Below are 12,928 nucleotides of genomic sequence, written 5' to 3'. Positions count from 1 at the left end.
CAAAGTTTGATCCACAGTGAGAACAATTAACCGGTGGAACCACTTGCCTCCAGAAGTTGTGGGGGCTCCATGACTGGAGGGTTTTAAGAGGAGGTTGGAGACAGCCATTTGTCTGCAATGGGATAGGGCCTGCTGCTTGAGCAGGGGATTGGACTAGATGACCTCCACGGTCCCTTCCAAACCTGCTGTTCTGCATCTATCCCTAAGCGATCTTCGGTCCATCCACGGGACGGATTATAAAGTGGATCGCTTGCTTTGCATGCATGAACCAAGCCTGGGTGGCTTGCCAGCCATGCTTTAAAGTTACACCTGGCCTGCATCTGGCCCTGCAAACCAATTAGCTTGAGTTCCCACAAGAGCTCGGGTGGCACAGGGGTTAGAATGCAGCCTTGCAGGCTGATTCTGCCCACTGCCGACAGTTCGATCCTGACCAGCTCAAGGTTGAGACTTTCCGTCCTTCCGAGGTCGGTAAAATGAGGAGCCAGAGGTGCTGATTCCATAAACTGCTTAGAAAGGGCTGTAAAGCACTGTGAAGCGGTATACAAGTCTTATGGCTGTCCTTCAAGCGGCCCTATTAAACTAGGTTAGCTTTCTCTGTGGCCTTTTCTGCTGGGCTTGGCTCATGGAGCCTCCAACATATTGCGCACAAGGCCAGGAAGTCAGTAATTGGATGTGTGGTGTGATTGCCTTCACTGCGTTTTTGTGGGTCTGTGTGTGTTTTCTCCACTCCCTTTGAGTTGCCAGGATATCGAAGTTATCAGCATATCAAGAACAGGGAGTCCAGAAAATGATTTAACAATACTAAAAGAACAAACCTGCTCTCCATTTGCAGCTGTGGACAGCTGATAAACGCATTCTCCTTGATAATATTTGACTGCAGGGCTGCTTAAAAGGACTTTCTAAAATATTCTCAATGTCCTTGAATTTTTGAGCTGTTTTTGAATCAGATTCTGACTCCATTCCTCCTCCCCCTCTCACACCAATTTGCACCTTTCGTACTGAAGATTGTGGTTCATGGCTTCTGGATTTCTTTGCTATCCGAATTCTTACTGTACCTTCTAAGAATTGTACTTAGCGGAAAGAACATCCCATAATTTAGAAGGAAAGTCCCAAGGGTATGGGTGAAATAGTTAATCCAAAGGACCTGGTGGTTTGGACTAATACCCATTCTTGATACTCCTTATGGGAAAGAGAACAGAATAACAGAGTTGAAAGGGACTCCAGAGATCTTCTAGTCCAACCCCCTGCACAAGCAGGAGATACTATAACATGGTTTTCCTTGGATTCGAACTGAGATCATTCTGTCACTTGGGGGATTGTATCCCAGGATTGCTTCTCCTACCCTTTTATTGACCACGAAGGCTCCTCCGTTTCTTCTGAGGGGTTCTTGCCCACTGGAATCCACCGAGGGATCCACTGGAGAAGGAAACGGCCCCCCACTCCAGTCTCTTTGCCGTGAAAACCCCACGGACGGAACCCAAAGGCGAAAGGGGCGGCACCAGCACAGACGAGAGAAGTTGATTATTTTTCCCCCCAAGCAGAGGTCTTCCGAAGGGTAAGAAGGAGAAGGGCAGTTCCGCCTTCACCCCGGACCCCTTGCGGGCAGGTACAACCAAGGTTGAAAGCCTGAGCTGCCGGAGTCACCTCCAAGGATACACCAAGGAGCAGGAGGTTGGCAGAGCCCGAAGCAAAGCAAACGGCGTTCTCTGATATTGGCAAAAGTTCAGGGAGGTTACTTCTCCCAAGAGCGGTGATGGCTTGCAACAGGCCCAAGTGTAGGCGTGACCTTTGAGGAGAAAGGGTTTCGGAATGGGGTGAGGGGTATCCAAGGAGCTGTTTTCATCACAGGATAACAGAGTCGGAAGGGACCTTGGAGGTCTTCTAGTCCAACCTTCTGCCCAAGCAATGCAATTGACTGGCCCATGTTCCTCCCCAACCTCCTCACTGTCCGAGTCTGCCACCAGATCCGCTGGCTCTGGAGGGCCGTAACAGGTAGGTGCCTTCAGGCTAAGAGAGACCCTTGGCCCAGGAAGGCCAAGGAGATCAATGCTAACCCGCAGACTGGTTTCAGCATCTCTGAAATGTAATCTCAGGTGTTTTGCAACCTGACACTGGAAACCGAACCTAGCATTTCAGTGGAATGCTTGTCCTTTCCTTAAACTCAGCTCTTGGATAGGTCTGAATGAACAGAAGACAGTTGCCTGAAGTCAAAACGTTAAGCCAGCTCGTTCAGTCTTTTCATCATGGCTGGCGGAGAGATTTGCAACCCCAGCTGCCGGTGCTCAGGGTGGAACATAGCCAGCCCCAAGGCACAACCAACCCTCATGTCAAAGAGATACAGCTTTTTTCCTGGAAAGATGCAATGGATTTTTTACCTTTCCTTAGCTAATCATCCTTGTCTCAGTCAAATCCATCTGGCCACCAAAATCCAGAGTTTCTTTTCTTTTCCCCCCCCCGTTTCAGTCAGAATAAAGCTGGAAGGGACCTTGGAGGTCTTCTAGTCCAGCTCCTTGCTCAAGCAGGAGAACTTGTACCATTTCAGACCAGTGGCTTCCCAGTCTCCTAAAGATTAGGGATTCAAACTGTTTCCCCATCTATTTTTCAAGACTTCGGCCAATGGGAAACCAGGGGAAGGGGAAAAAAGGAAGGGAAAATGTGAGGGAAAGAAAGGGAAAAAGTGTTGAGTCTGAACTCTTTTTAACACAGTAGAAAATAACAGCCTCAACTCTTTACTTTTTACATACTTTTTACTTAGTGATATACTAGCCATTTTTACAACAGCAAATCTATCTCATTGGCAAAGCCAAAAGCCAAGTTTCCTTTTGTTTTCATCGCAAGGACAAAACCCAGAAGTGATTTCCAACTCAAAAAGCATCATTAAAAATAGTCCCTTCTGTGAACAAAGCGGTCGATCTAATCAACCCTGCTTTTCCTTTCCTTGCTGTGGATGTAATATATACAGGTGGTCCTCGACTTACGACCACAAATGAGCCCAAGATTTCTGTTGCTAAGTGAAACATTTGTGAAGGGCCCCGTTTTACGATTTTTCTCGCCCCCGTTGTTATGTGAATCATAGCCGTTGTTAAGTTAGTATTGTGGCTGTTCCGTGAGTCTGCATTGCTCCCCACTGAGGTTGCTCCAAAGTGGATCGCGTGGCCCCAGAACGCTGCGACCATCATAAATAGGAACCAGTTGTCGAGCGTCTGAATTTGGATTGCGTAACCGTGGGGATGTGCAAAATGGTCGTGGATCCCTTTTCTCGGTGCCTTTGTAGCTTCAGACGGTCACTAAACGAGCCGTTGTCAGTGGAGGACCACCTGTCCTTCTCGGAAGGCTTCATTCCTGTTGTTTCCTAACCAAATGGCATCAGGTTCACTCAACAAACTTGCTGTCATTGAAACTCAGAAGGGGAACCTCACGTGGATGTGGAGTCCCTCAGCTGACAAGCCACGGACGCCTCCGGGAGGAACTGATCTAACTGGCCGGCTAGAAGATCCTCTCTTGAGAAGACAGAAAAGGGGATTTTGAGTCAAACTCTGAGCTCATCAACTACTAGACTGACCCATTCATTCATTTGGCTTGTGTGCCAGCTGGTGCCCGGTGGCTGTGCTGGCTAGCAACCCTCTGCGTCTTCTTCCATCAGTCAGTGAGTCAGCAGAAGTGATGATTCCGCTGCTTAAGACTTGGGAGTGTTGCTCAACCATGTTTTCTTCCACTTGCTTCGTTGGCTGAAACAACACTGGCCACAGTGAGGACAACGCATCGAGGCTTCAGCCATGACTTGCAGTGGTTTGACCTTGTGCAACTTCTGAGTCCCGATGCTTCACCCCTTCGATGAAATCATTTCCACAAATGGCGCCCCTGAGGTTGAAAGTCCCACGAAACCTCTCAGGCAAGGACATCCGGAGAGAGATACCATAGACCTCGGAGGGACCTGGGAGGTCTTCTAGTCCAACCCCTTGCCCAAGGCGGGAGATCTTCCTCCAGCCTAGACAAGTGGCTGTCCAGTCTCTTCTTGGAAACCTCCAGGGTTGGAGCCCCCCACAACTCCTGGAGGCAACTTCAGCTCCACTGATGAATTCGCCTCACTGTCAAGAAATTTCTCTCTGAGTTCCAGGTTGGATCTTTCTCTGAGGGGCCAGATAGATAGATAGATAGATAGATAGATAGATAGATAGATAGATAGATAGATAGATAGGGATAGATGGATAGATGGATAGAGATAGAGATAAACAGAGAGACAGACAGAGAGAGAGAGAGAGAGACAAGATAAATGAGAGATAGAGAGAGACAGAGAGAGATAGTCAAGAGACAGACTGAAAGACAGAGAAAGAGACAGAGTTAGTTAGAGATAGATGTTAAATCAGATCCAGCCCCCTAGTGTTGCATACAACTAGACAGGGGAAATCTTTACCTTTTATGTTCCTAACCACACCTATTTTTATATTGTAAAACCAATCTGTGGAATCCGAGACCTTAAAACAAAATCCTTTTTTTCAAAACCTCCCCCAAGTAACTGGCCTCTCTGGGTAAGACAGGACAAGGTTGGCATTTCTGAAATGCCTTTTTAAATCTCTTTTTTTAATCCTGCAGAGGCGATTGACGGGAGCATAAACTCATTTCGCTGAAGGAAGCTTGCTAGACCTTCTTCTGGCTAAACATCCATCAGGCTTCAACCGATTTGGCTACTGCAGGGATTCTTCCAGGGAGATTTGCTTAATCTTTTCTTTTTTTTACCATGCTTACACCTCCTTCCTCCACAGTTTTTTTTGCCCTTTGGGTTTTCCCTAATTCAGTCAAAGTTTGTCCCCAAGCTGAAAGGAAGTCAATGGAACAGCAAAAGTTATTTGGGGAGGGTGGGTGGGAGAACAGAATTAATCCTTTACAGATAACCAGATGCCGTCCTTCAAGTTTTCAGGTTTTTTTTTACCATTCAGATTGTCTCTCTCGTAAGGGTGGAGTTTGAGTCTTTGGGGACGCCAAATCTGCAGGATTAAATTCTTTGCCCTCCTAAACCCTCCATATGATTTCGCCTTTGTTATTTTGCAGAAAGCACCAAGTCTGGGAAAAGATTATGTGAAGCTCCAGCAGACAGGCCCCACTCTGAAGTGGCTTCTTCACCAGATCTCTCTCTCTCTCTCTCTCTCTCTCTCTCTCTCTCTCTCTCTCTCTCTCTCTCTCTCTTTCAAGCAGGTTGCTTTAACCGTTTCTGCTAGTGAAGGTTGCTCTGCTTTTTCTAAGTATTGTTTTGTTTTTTCTTCTGAAATTGTCTCTTGACTGTATAGTTTTTTATAATAATCATGAATTATTTCCTTTTTATCATCATTTCGATAGCAAAGAGTCCCTTCACCATCTACTAATTGACAAATCAATTTCTTTTCTTTCTCCTTTTTCAATCTATATGCCAACCATCTTCCTGGTTGTTTGCATTTTCCAAAAAAAATTGTTTAGATCTTTTAATTTTTTGTGCTAGCTCTTCTTTATCTATTAAATTCAACTTATGTTTTTTTCCCAAGTCCATTTGATTTTTTTATGTTCTTTTTTGGGTGGATCTTTTTGTAATTCCATCTCTAACCTCCTATATTCCTCTTCTACTTTCTTTTGAGCTTGTCTCTTCTTTTTATTTCTCTTTCCCAGGTATGTTACAGTTAATCCTCGAATGCATGCCTTTGCTGTATCCCATACATTTTGTAATGTAGTTTGTTCTTTTCTATTCTCTTTAAAGAAAAAGTCCAGTTCTCTTTCCATAGATTGAATAGATTCCTTTTCTTTTAATATTGATTGATTCATTGTCCATCTTAACTCTTTCAGGCAGGAATATTGTCTGAAATGGGGTTTCCTGCTTTGAACTTTTCCAAAGTTGTGCAGCCTGCGGGTGGAAACCACACTCCTCCAAACATTAGAAGGGTCTTGAACAAAAACTTTCTTGAGTATCTGGGGGGACATGCTGAGTTTCCTTCCTGCGTGGAAACTCAGGGAAAAAGACTTTGGGAAAAGGGCAGAGAAGAGCAACTAAAAGGATTAAAGGCCTGGAGACCAAAATGTATGAAGGATGGTTGCAGGAATTGGGTATGGCCAATCCAGACAAAAGGACTAGGGGGACAGGATAGCCGTCTTCCAGTATTTGAGGAGCTGCCCCGAAGAAGAGGAAGGGGTCAAGCTATTCTCCAAAGCCCCCGAGGGCAGGACAAGAAGCAATGGGTGGAAATTAATCTAGGAGAGAAGCAACCTGGAATTAAGGAGAAACTTCCTAACAGGGAGGACAATTAACCAGTGGAACAGCTTGCCACCAGAGTTGTGGGTGCTCCATCACTGGAGGGTTTTAAGAACAGACTGGACAGTCACTTATCTGAAATGGTCTAGTTTCTCCTGCTTGAGCAGGGGGCTGGACTAGAAGACCTCCAAGGTCCCCTTCCAACTCTATTTTGATGGATGGTTCTCCCAGCAGGGGTTGGGCTGCCTGGGGAATTCTGTTAGTTGAAATCCCCCCCTTAGAGTTGCAAGCATCCAAATTTTGATCCCATGACCATGAAGATGACCGTGCAACGATTGTAAGTCCAATCATACTTGGCCAATAAAGAATTCTAATATCTAAAGAATTCTAAGTGTGAAAAACGGTCCCAAGTCCAGGGAGACAAATGGATAGGTTCTCATGCCCTCCTCTGCGCAACCTTGTGGTCTTTGTGTGTGTGTGTGTGTGTGTAATTATTGTGGCACGAATGCCCAGTGGGTGAGACGGAGTCCCTTGCACTGACTGTCCTTACTCTGCTGTTTTTGAGCTAGGAAATATTTCTCCCCCCGGGGCGTTTCTGCGTTCTGTCCTTCCTAGTCATCGCTCTTGCGTCACTGAAACTGAGCAAACACGCCATGTAATCTCTCCTCCTCACCTCCACGCTCGCTTACTAAAACTTGGAAGAAGAAGAAAAAAGAGGCTTTGATCCCACCTTGTGTGTGTGTGTGTGTGTCTGTGTTGTGTGGTGTTGTTGCAGCAAGAAATGAAAGTTTAGGGTTCCTGGATTGGGTTGTTTTGACTTGGAGGGGGGAAAAAACAGGTTTGGTTTTCTGGAACCAGATAACCTTTCGCACCCAGTTAAATCCACTTTTTTCTTTTTCTTTTGAAGGGGTGGGGAAATGTGTGTTTGTGCTGATGGCGTTTCCTCCCTTCTCTCTTGAAAAAGTCACAGCTACGCATGGTCTTCCTTTTTCCCTCCCCCTCCCCCTTCCCCCCTTGCACAACTGGATGGACTAATAAACAACGTCAGCAGTAGCCCCTCGGCTGATGTTTACAACTTACAAATTAGGCTAACTGGAAAGATAGCGAGAAGTACAACACACAGTTACACAGCACTAAGAGGAAGGCAGGCAAAGAAAAATATCTTTTGGGCTGTGTTCGAATCCTGTGGATTCAGAGAAGTCTCCAAGACAGTTTTCTTAATCTCTCTCTCTCTCTCTTTCTTTCTTTCTTTCTTTCTTTCTTTCTTTCTTTCTTTCTTTCTTTCTTTCTTTCTTTCTTTCTTTCTTTCTTTCTTTCTTTCTTTCTTTCTTCTTTCTTTCTTTCTTTCCAATCTGTCTATCTCACGAGTGAACCCAGCGGTTTGGGCTCAGCCTGGGGGTGGAAGAGAGATAAAGTGAAGAGTGGTTTGTTTTATTTATTTATTTAGCCTACAGCCCATCATGCCTGGACTAGCAATATCAATTAGCCTTTCAACTATAGATGAGTAGAACCCCATAAAATATAGGTGTCCACAACAGTGCAAAGAAGAGCAACTGAGACGATTGAAGGCCTGGAAACTAGAACAGTTGCAGGAACTGGGTCTGGCCAGTCTAGAGAAAAGAAGGGCCAGGGACAGCAGCCTTCCAGTATTTGAGGGGCTGCCACAAGGAGGAGTTGGGGGTCAATTTGTTTTCCAAAGCACCAGAAAGAAGAGATGGAACCTCATCCAGGAGAGGAGAAGCAACGTGGAATTCAGGGGCACAGAAGTTGCCTTCAGAATTGTGGGGGCTTCCTCACTGGGGCCTCTTAAGAAGAGGCTGGACAGTCACTTGTCCAAAATGGTGTAGGATCTCCTGCTTGAGCAGGGAGTTGGACTAGAAGACCTCCGAGGTCCCTTCCGGCTCTATTCTGATTCCGAATCTCCTCTGTGGTCTCCATCATGCCTTTTCTTGACCCAGATAGCTTGATGGAAAGGAAGGAAGGAAGGAAGAGCAGAGTGGGTGGATCGAAACAGAAGGGCCCAGCCCATGGTTTGTAACCAGGAAGGAGGCCAGTTTGATGTCTCAGATAGGAAAACCCGCATTGCGTATCTAAGGGACTCAAAGCTATTCCTCCAGTTTCGGCTGCTTTGATGGAGCGACTCAACTCCACCGAGATATTTTTCCAAGCTAAACACATCCAGTTCTCTCCCCCAAACTATTTCCTGTCTATTCAACCCCTTGAACTCCTCCCAATCTGCTCCAGGGCACCGGTCAGTTATTTATGGGAGGTATAAAATAATAAATAATTTATCCCCCCCCCCAAAAAGACAACTTTGGCTAACGGTTTGTTGGAGAGGGTTTCTGCAATCCTTTCACCTTCGCTTGTCGGGAGCATCACGCAATGTGCTTCTATTCACGCTGTTGCCCCTTTTAAGTTTTATTTATTAAATTTTCACACCTCCATTTTTTCCGAGAAGGGGATTCCTTACACAAACCTTCATCGGGCTTCCAAGAGGTTTCCTCGTCATCTCCGTCACAGCAGGCAAGATCTGGATCTGGAGTGTTGAAACGAGCATCCTGAAAATTGGATTAGGCCTCCCACGTAGTCATCATAATTGAAGGTTGCTGTTGAGTTGAGCAACCTGCCCCTGCTTCCCTCATGTGCGGCTGGGCTCCTGGAGCGCAGTGGAAGAGTTGTTTACAGGGGGTAGTAGGTGGATTTGAGAGTTGACAGCACAACCCGGGCAGCTCATCAGTTTAATGAAGTGACAGTGTCCTAAGACATAATTGAAGGTCCCAGTAGGCATTTCCTGATTGGAGATTTAGCTGAATCAAACAAGAGATACCCATCTGTACATCCACCTTCCCTCCCTCCCTTCTATCCATCCATCCATCCAATGGAGGGAGGGAGGGAGAGAGAAAGAGGAGGGAGGAAAGGAAAGAGATAGGAGGGAGGGAGGGATGAGGAGGGGAAAAAGGAAGGAGAAAGAAAAGAGTGAAGGAGAGAGAAAGGGTGGAAGGAGGAAAAAAAGAGAGAGGGAGAAAGGGAAGGAGGGAGGGAAGAAGGAAGGAAGGAAGGAAGGAAGGAAGGAAGGAAGTTCATAATCCTGGCTCTACACAAATGTGTCTTCTGGTTTTGGAGCCATCTCTTCGCCCTGCCCCATCCCAAATGTTAAATGCCACCCCAAAGTTACCCATCCCTGATCTAGCAATTCAGTTAAATCTGAAATGGGGTCATGTCTCCTGGAACTTCAATGATGTCTTAAGAAATGGTCAGCTCTTTAAGGTTGGCCAGGTCAGCAAAGAATAAACAAACCATAAGGGTTGAGGGAACGCACCCTTTTTTGCTCTTATCCAAGTGAGAATGTTCGCAGCCACGTTGCGTAGAAGGACGTCACCATGTATTATTTTCTTGAACACGATTAGAAAGTAATCCTAATGCTGACATTTCCTCAACGTCGTTCATAGTGGATAACATGGAGCACCACCTGGTGTCCAAGTTCATGTTAACAGAACAACAGAGTTGGAAGGGACCTTAGAGATCTTCTAGTCCAACCCCTTGCTCAGGCAGGAAACCCTATCCCATTCCAGGCAATGGGATTGTGCGATCTCTTCTTGAAAACCTCCAGACAGAACCTCCTCCACAACTTCTGTTGGAGCGAAGCCGATGAACTGTTCTCACTGTCAGGAAATTCCTCCTAGGTGGCTTCTCTCTCCTTGGTTAGTTTCTTTGGCTTCTTGTCCTGCTCTCAGGGGCTTTGGAGAATAGATTGACTCCCTCTTCTTTGGGGCAGCCCCTCAGATACTGGAACACTGCTAATCTGCTTTTTTTTAACTAAATGTACTAAACTAACTAACGCCCAAGAATTTGAGTTTGGTCTCCATTAATATATGACTCCATGCATATATTTTTTTAAAAAAAATCTTAACAGGATTTGAAAAGGACTTAGTGCTTTCTTCTTGCATCCCTTCCTTTGTCCATCTGGGTCTGTTCCATGGTCACCCATTCCAGCTGTCTTCTTCTCCATTCTGCCACATCCTTGTGGAGGTACCAGGCTTATCCGCTGGGAGGGTCGGTTCCTCAGTTCCTCTGAATGATGACACTAAAAGGACCGTGTCAATTGTGCCCCACAATTTACCTGCTTCATTCTGTGCGAGCCCTGATCTCAGACCTACAATGTGAAGCTGTTTGGAGGATGCTCTGAGTTCAGTCACAGCTGGACAGAACAGCCGCTCAGCCGGGATCAGTGTGGAGAGATCTCCAATCGGCCAGGCTCTTGACTGCTTCCTTAGCCCAACCTGGTGGACTGCGATCATGAAGTCGGTTTTACGCTTTCCGGATGATTCTGCCCGGTTTCCTCCAGTCCTTGGATCGCTCTCGTGGCACTACTGGGTAAGCCAACGCGTGGGACACGCTTGGACGAGTTCCTTGGGAAGAACCACTGAAAAAAAAACACCAAATACAAAGAAGGTGGGAATTGTCCAGGATGGTGGTTCTATGTTTTTAAAATAATTTTAGCAAACATTGCAAGGGATGGGATGGGATGGACTACAATAGAATAGAATGACAGAGTTGGAAGGGACCTTGGAGGTCTTCTAGTCCAACCTCCTGCTCAGCCAGGAAACCCTATACACCATTCCAGGCAAATGGCTGACCAGTCTCTTCTTAAGAATCTCCAGTGTCGGAGCATTTACAACCTCTGGAGTCAAGTTGTCCCACGGATGAATTGTTCTCACAGTCGAGAAATCCCCCGTTAGTTCTAAGTTGCTTCTCTCCTTGATTAGTTTCCATTTGTTGCTTCTTGTCCTGTAGAAGCTAATGCAAACTAAGCAAGGGAAGAAAAATGGGGTACCATGAGGTAGGAGATCCTATTCTATCATGGACAACTGGTTGTCCAGTCTTTTTTTTTTTTTTTGAGACCTCCAGTGATGGAGCACCCCAATTCCAGGAGACAAGCCGTCCCCTTGACTAACCATTCCCACCGTCAGGAAATCTCTCCTTCCTTCTAGGTTGGCTCTCCTCCTGACTAGCTTCCTCCCATCGCTTCTTGTCCTGCCCTCAGGGGCTTTGGAGAATAAATCAACCCCCTCTTTTCTGCCACAGCCCCCAAGGCAGCTACTATGTCACCCCAATCCTTCTCTTCACTGGGCTAGCTAGACAGACCCAGTTCCCTTAACCGTTGTCCATCATACGGTTTAGCCACCAAGCCCTTTATCCTCTTTTGTGGCTCACATCTGCACACTTTCCAGGAATTTCTTTTCATTGTAGGAAAAAAAAAGTGGATTTGAACGAAAGTTTCAATACTCATTAGCAACTACATGTGGTTGAACCAGTTTCATCGTTCCAGCGTAACTGGTGCAGAGTAGGGCGACCACGTGTGAATGCAAGTGTGTGGGTGTTGGTGGTTGTGTGTTTTCATCACCTGCTTGGGGGGGCGGCTATAGTTCAGAAACACCTCACAAACTACAATGTGCAAGCAACTCGGTAGTAACACCTCGGTAAGGTGGCCCAGGAGCTGCAAATTGAAACCCTACGATTCTGGAAACATTGATGCGTGAATGCATTCCGGCTTAGCTCTGAATCTCCAGAGCTTGGATTAATTTCGCTGGACCGGGGAGACCCTGGGCCAGGTCCAGACTAAAGTGCTTCCCAATGCTCCCATTGTTTCCTTTTTAATTCTGCCCTTTCTTCCAAAACATGAGGACTAGGATCTTTGCTCATTTTGAGAGAGCCGTAGCATCTCCAGGGACCGTCTGGAAAGAGTGTTTGGACCCAGAGCTGACTCAAATAATGAGCCTTCCACCGCTCCCATCTTTTCTGTCTTAATTCTGCCCTTTCTCCCTAAGCATGAGGACTAGAATCTCTGCTTTTTTTGACACAGAGAGAGAGAGAGAGCAGCAGCAGAGCCATAGCTCGGTGGGAAAGCCGGCTGTCAGGGTGTTTCAAAGTCCCAGTGCAAATGACGGCATCTCAAAGGAAGGTTGGAGCCAAAGCTGGCACCCTCCTGCCCTCATCAGAAGGTGCCAAGCCATGCGTAGAGGCCCCATTCTGGGCACACACAGGCCCACCAACACCCCCAACACCTTACCTGCCTGACCAAGGAGGACCGGCCTGCTTCTTCGGCTTGGTGGCCTGCTTCTGGTACTCCATCCAGCCACTCACCAGCTCATGAATGATCATCAGGTACAGGAGAAAGAGGAGGACGGCCGGGTCCATCTGTGGCGCCTCAGAGCCCGCTTCATTGGGCCTGGGGGTCATGGATGCTGGCGGGCTGGAGAAGAACGACCTTGGCTAGCGATGGCTCTTTCCCGCCCGCAAATCCACCTCTCCACGGTGATCCTGGCCGGTTGGGAAGCCAGGGAGCCAAGCCGTGCGACGGGAAGCCATGGCTTGCTCAGCTCGCCTCCAGTTCCCTCTCAGCCTGCAACCTGCTGCCGCCTGCTCCCCGCTGCCTCCGTCCTTCGCTGGTGGTGGCGTTTCATGCATTGGTGCTTTGCAGGAGATGCCCGCCCACCAGGCAAAGCATTTTCCTTGCTCCGCTCTTCCTCGCGATTCCCTCTGGATGGAGCAAGAGCTGCAGGGTGCAGAAACACACAGAGAGAGAGAGAAGGAGAAGGAATATGATTTGCTCCCCCTTTCTGCGAAAAGGCTCCACCCCTCCCCATCTCCGGAGGGGGGGGGGGAAATAGCTAGAATGATGCATCTAACTTGGATCCATGCTGGGTTGCTAGG

The sequence above is a fragment of the Notechis scutatus genome, chromosome 15 (genome assembly GCF_049901735.1).
Source record: "Notechis scutatus isolate UNSWTSFEM ecotype Mainland chromosome 15, rNotScu1.2, whole genome shotgun sequence".
NCBI lineage: Eukaryota > Metazoa > Chordata > Lepidosauria > Squamata > Elapidae > Notechis > Notechis scutatus.
Note: the sequence above shows the minus strand (reverse complement) of the source record.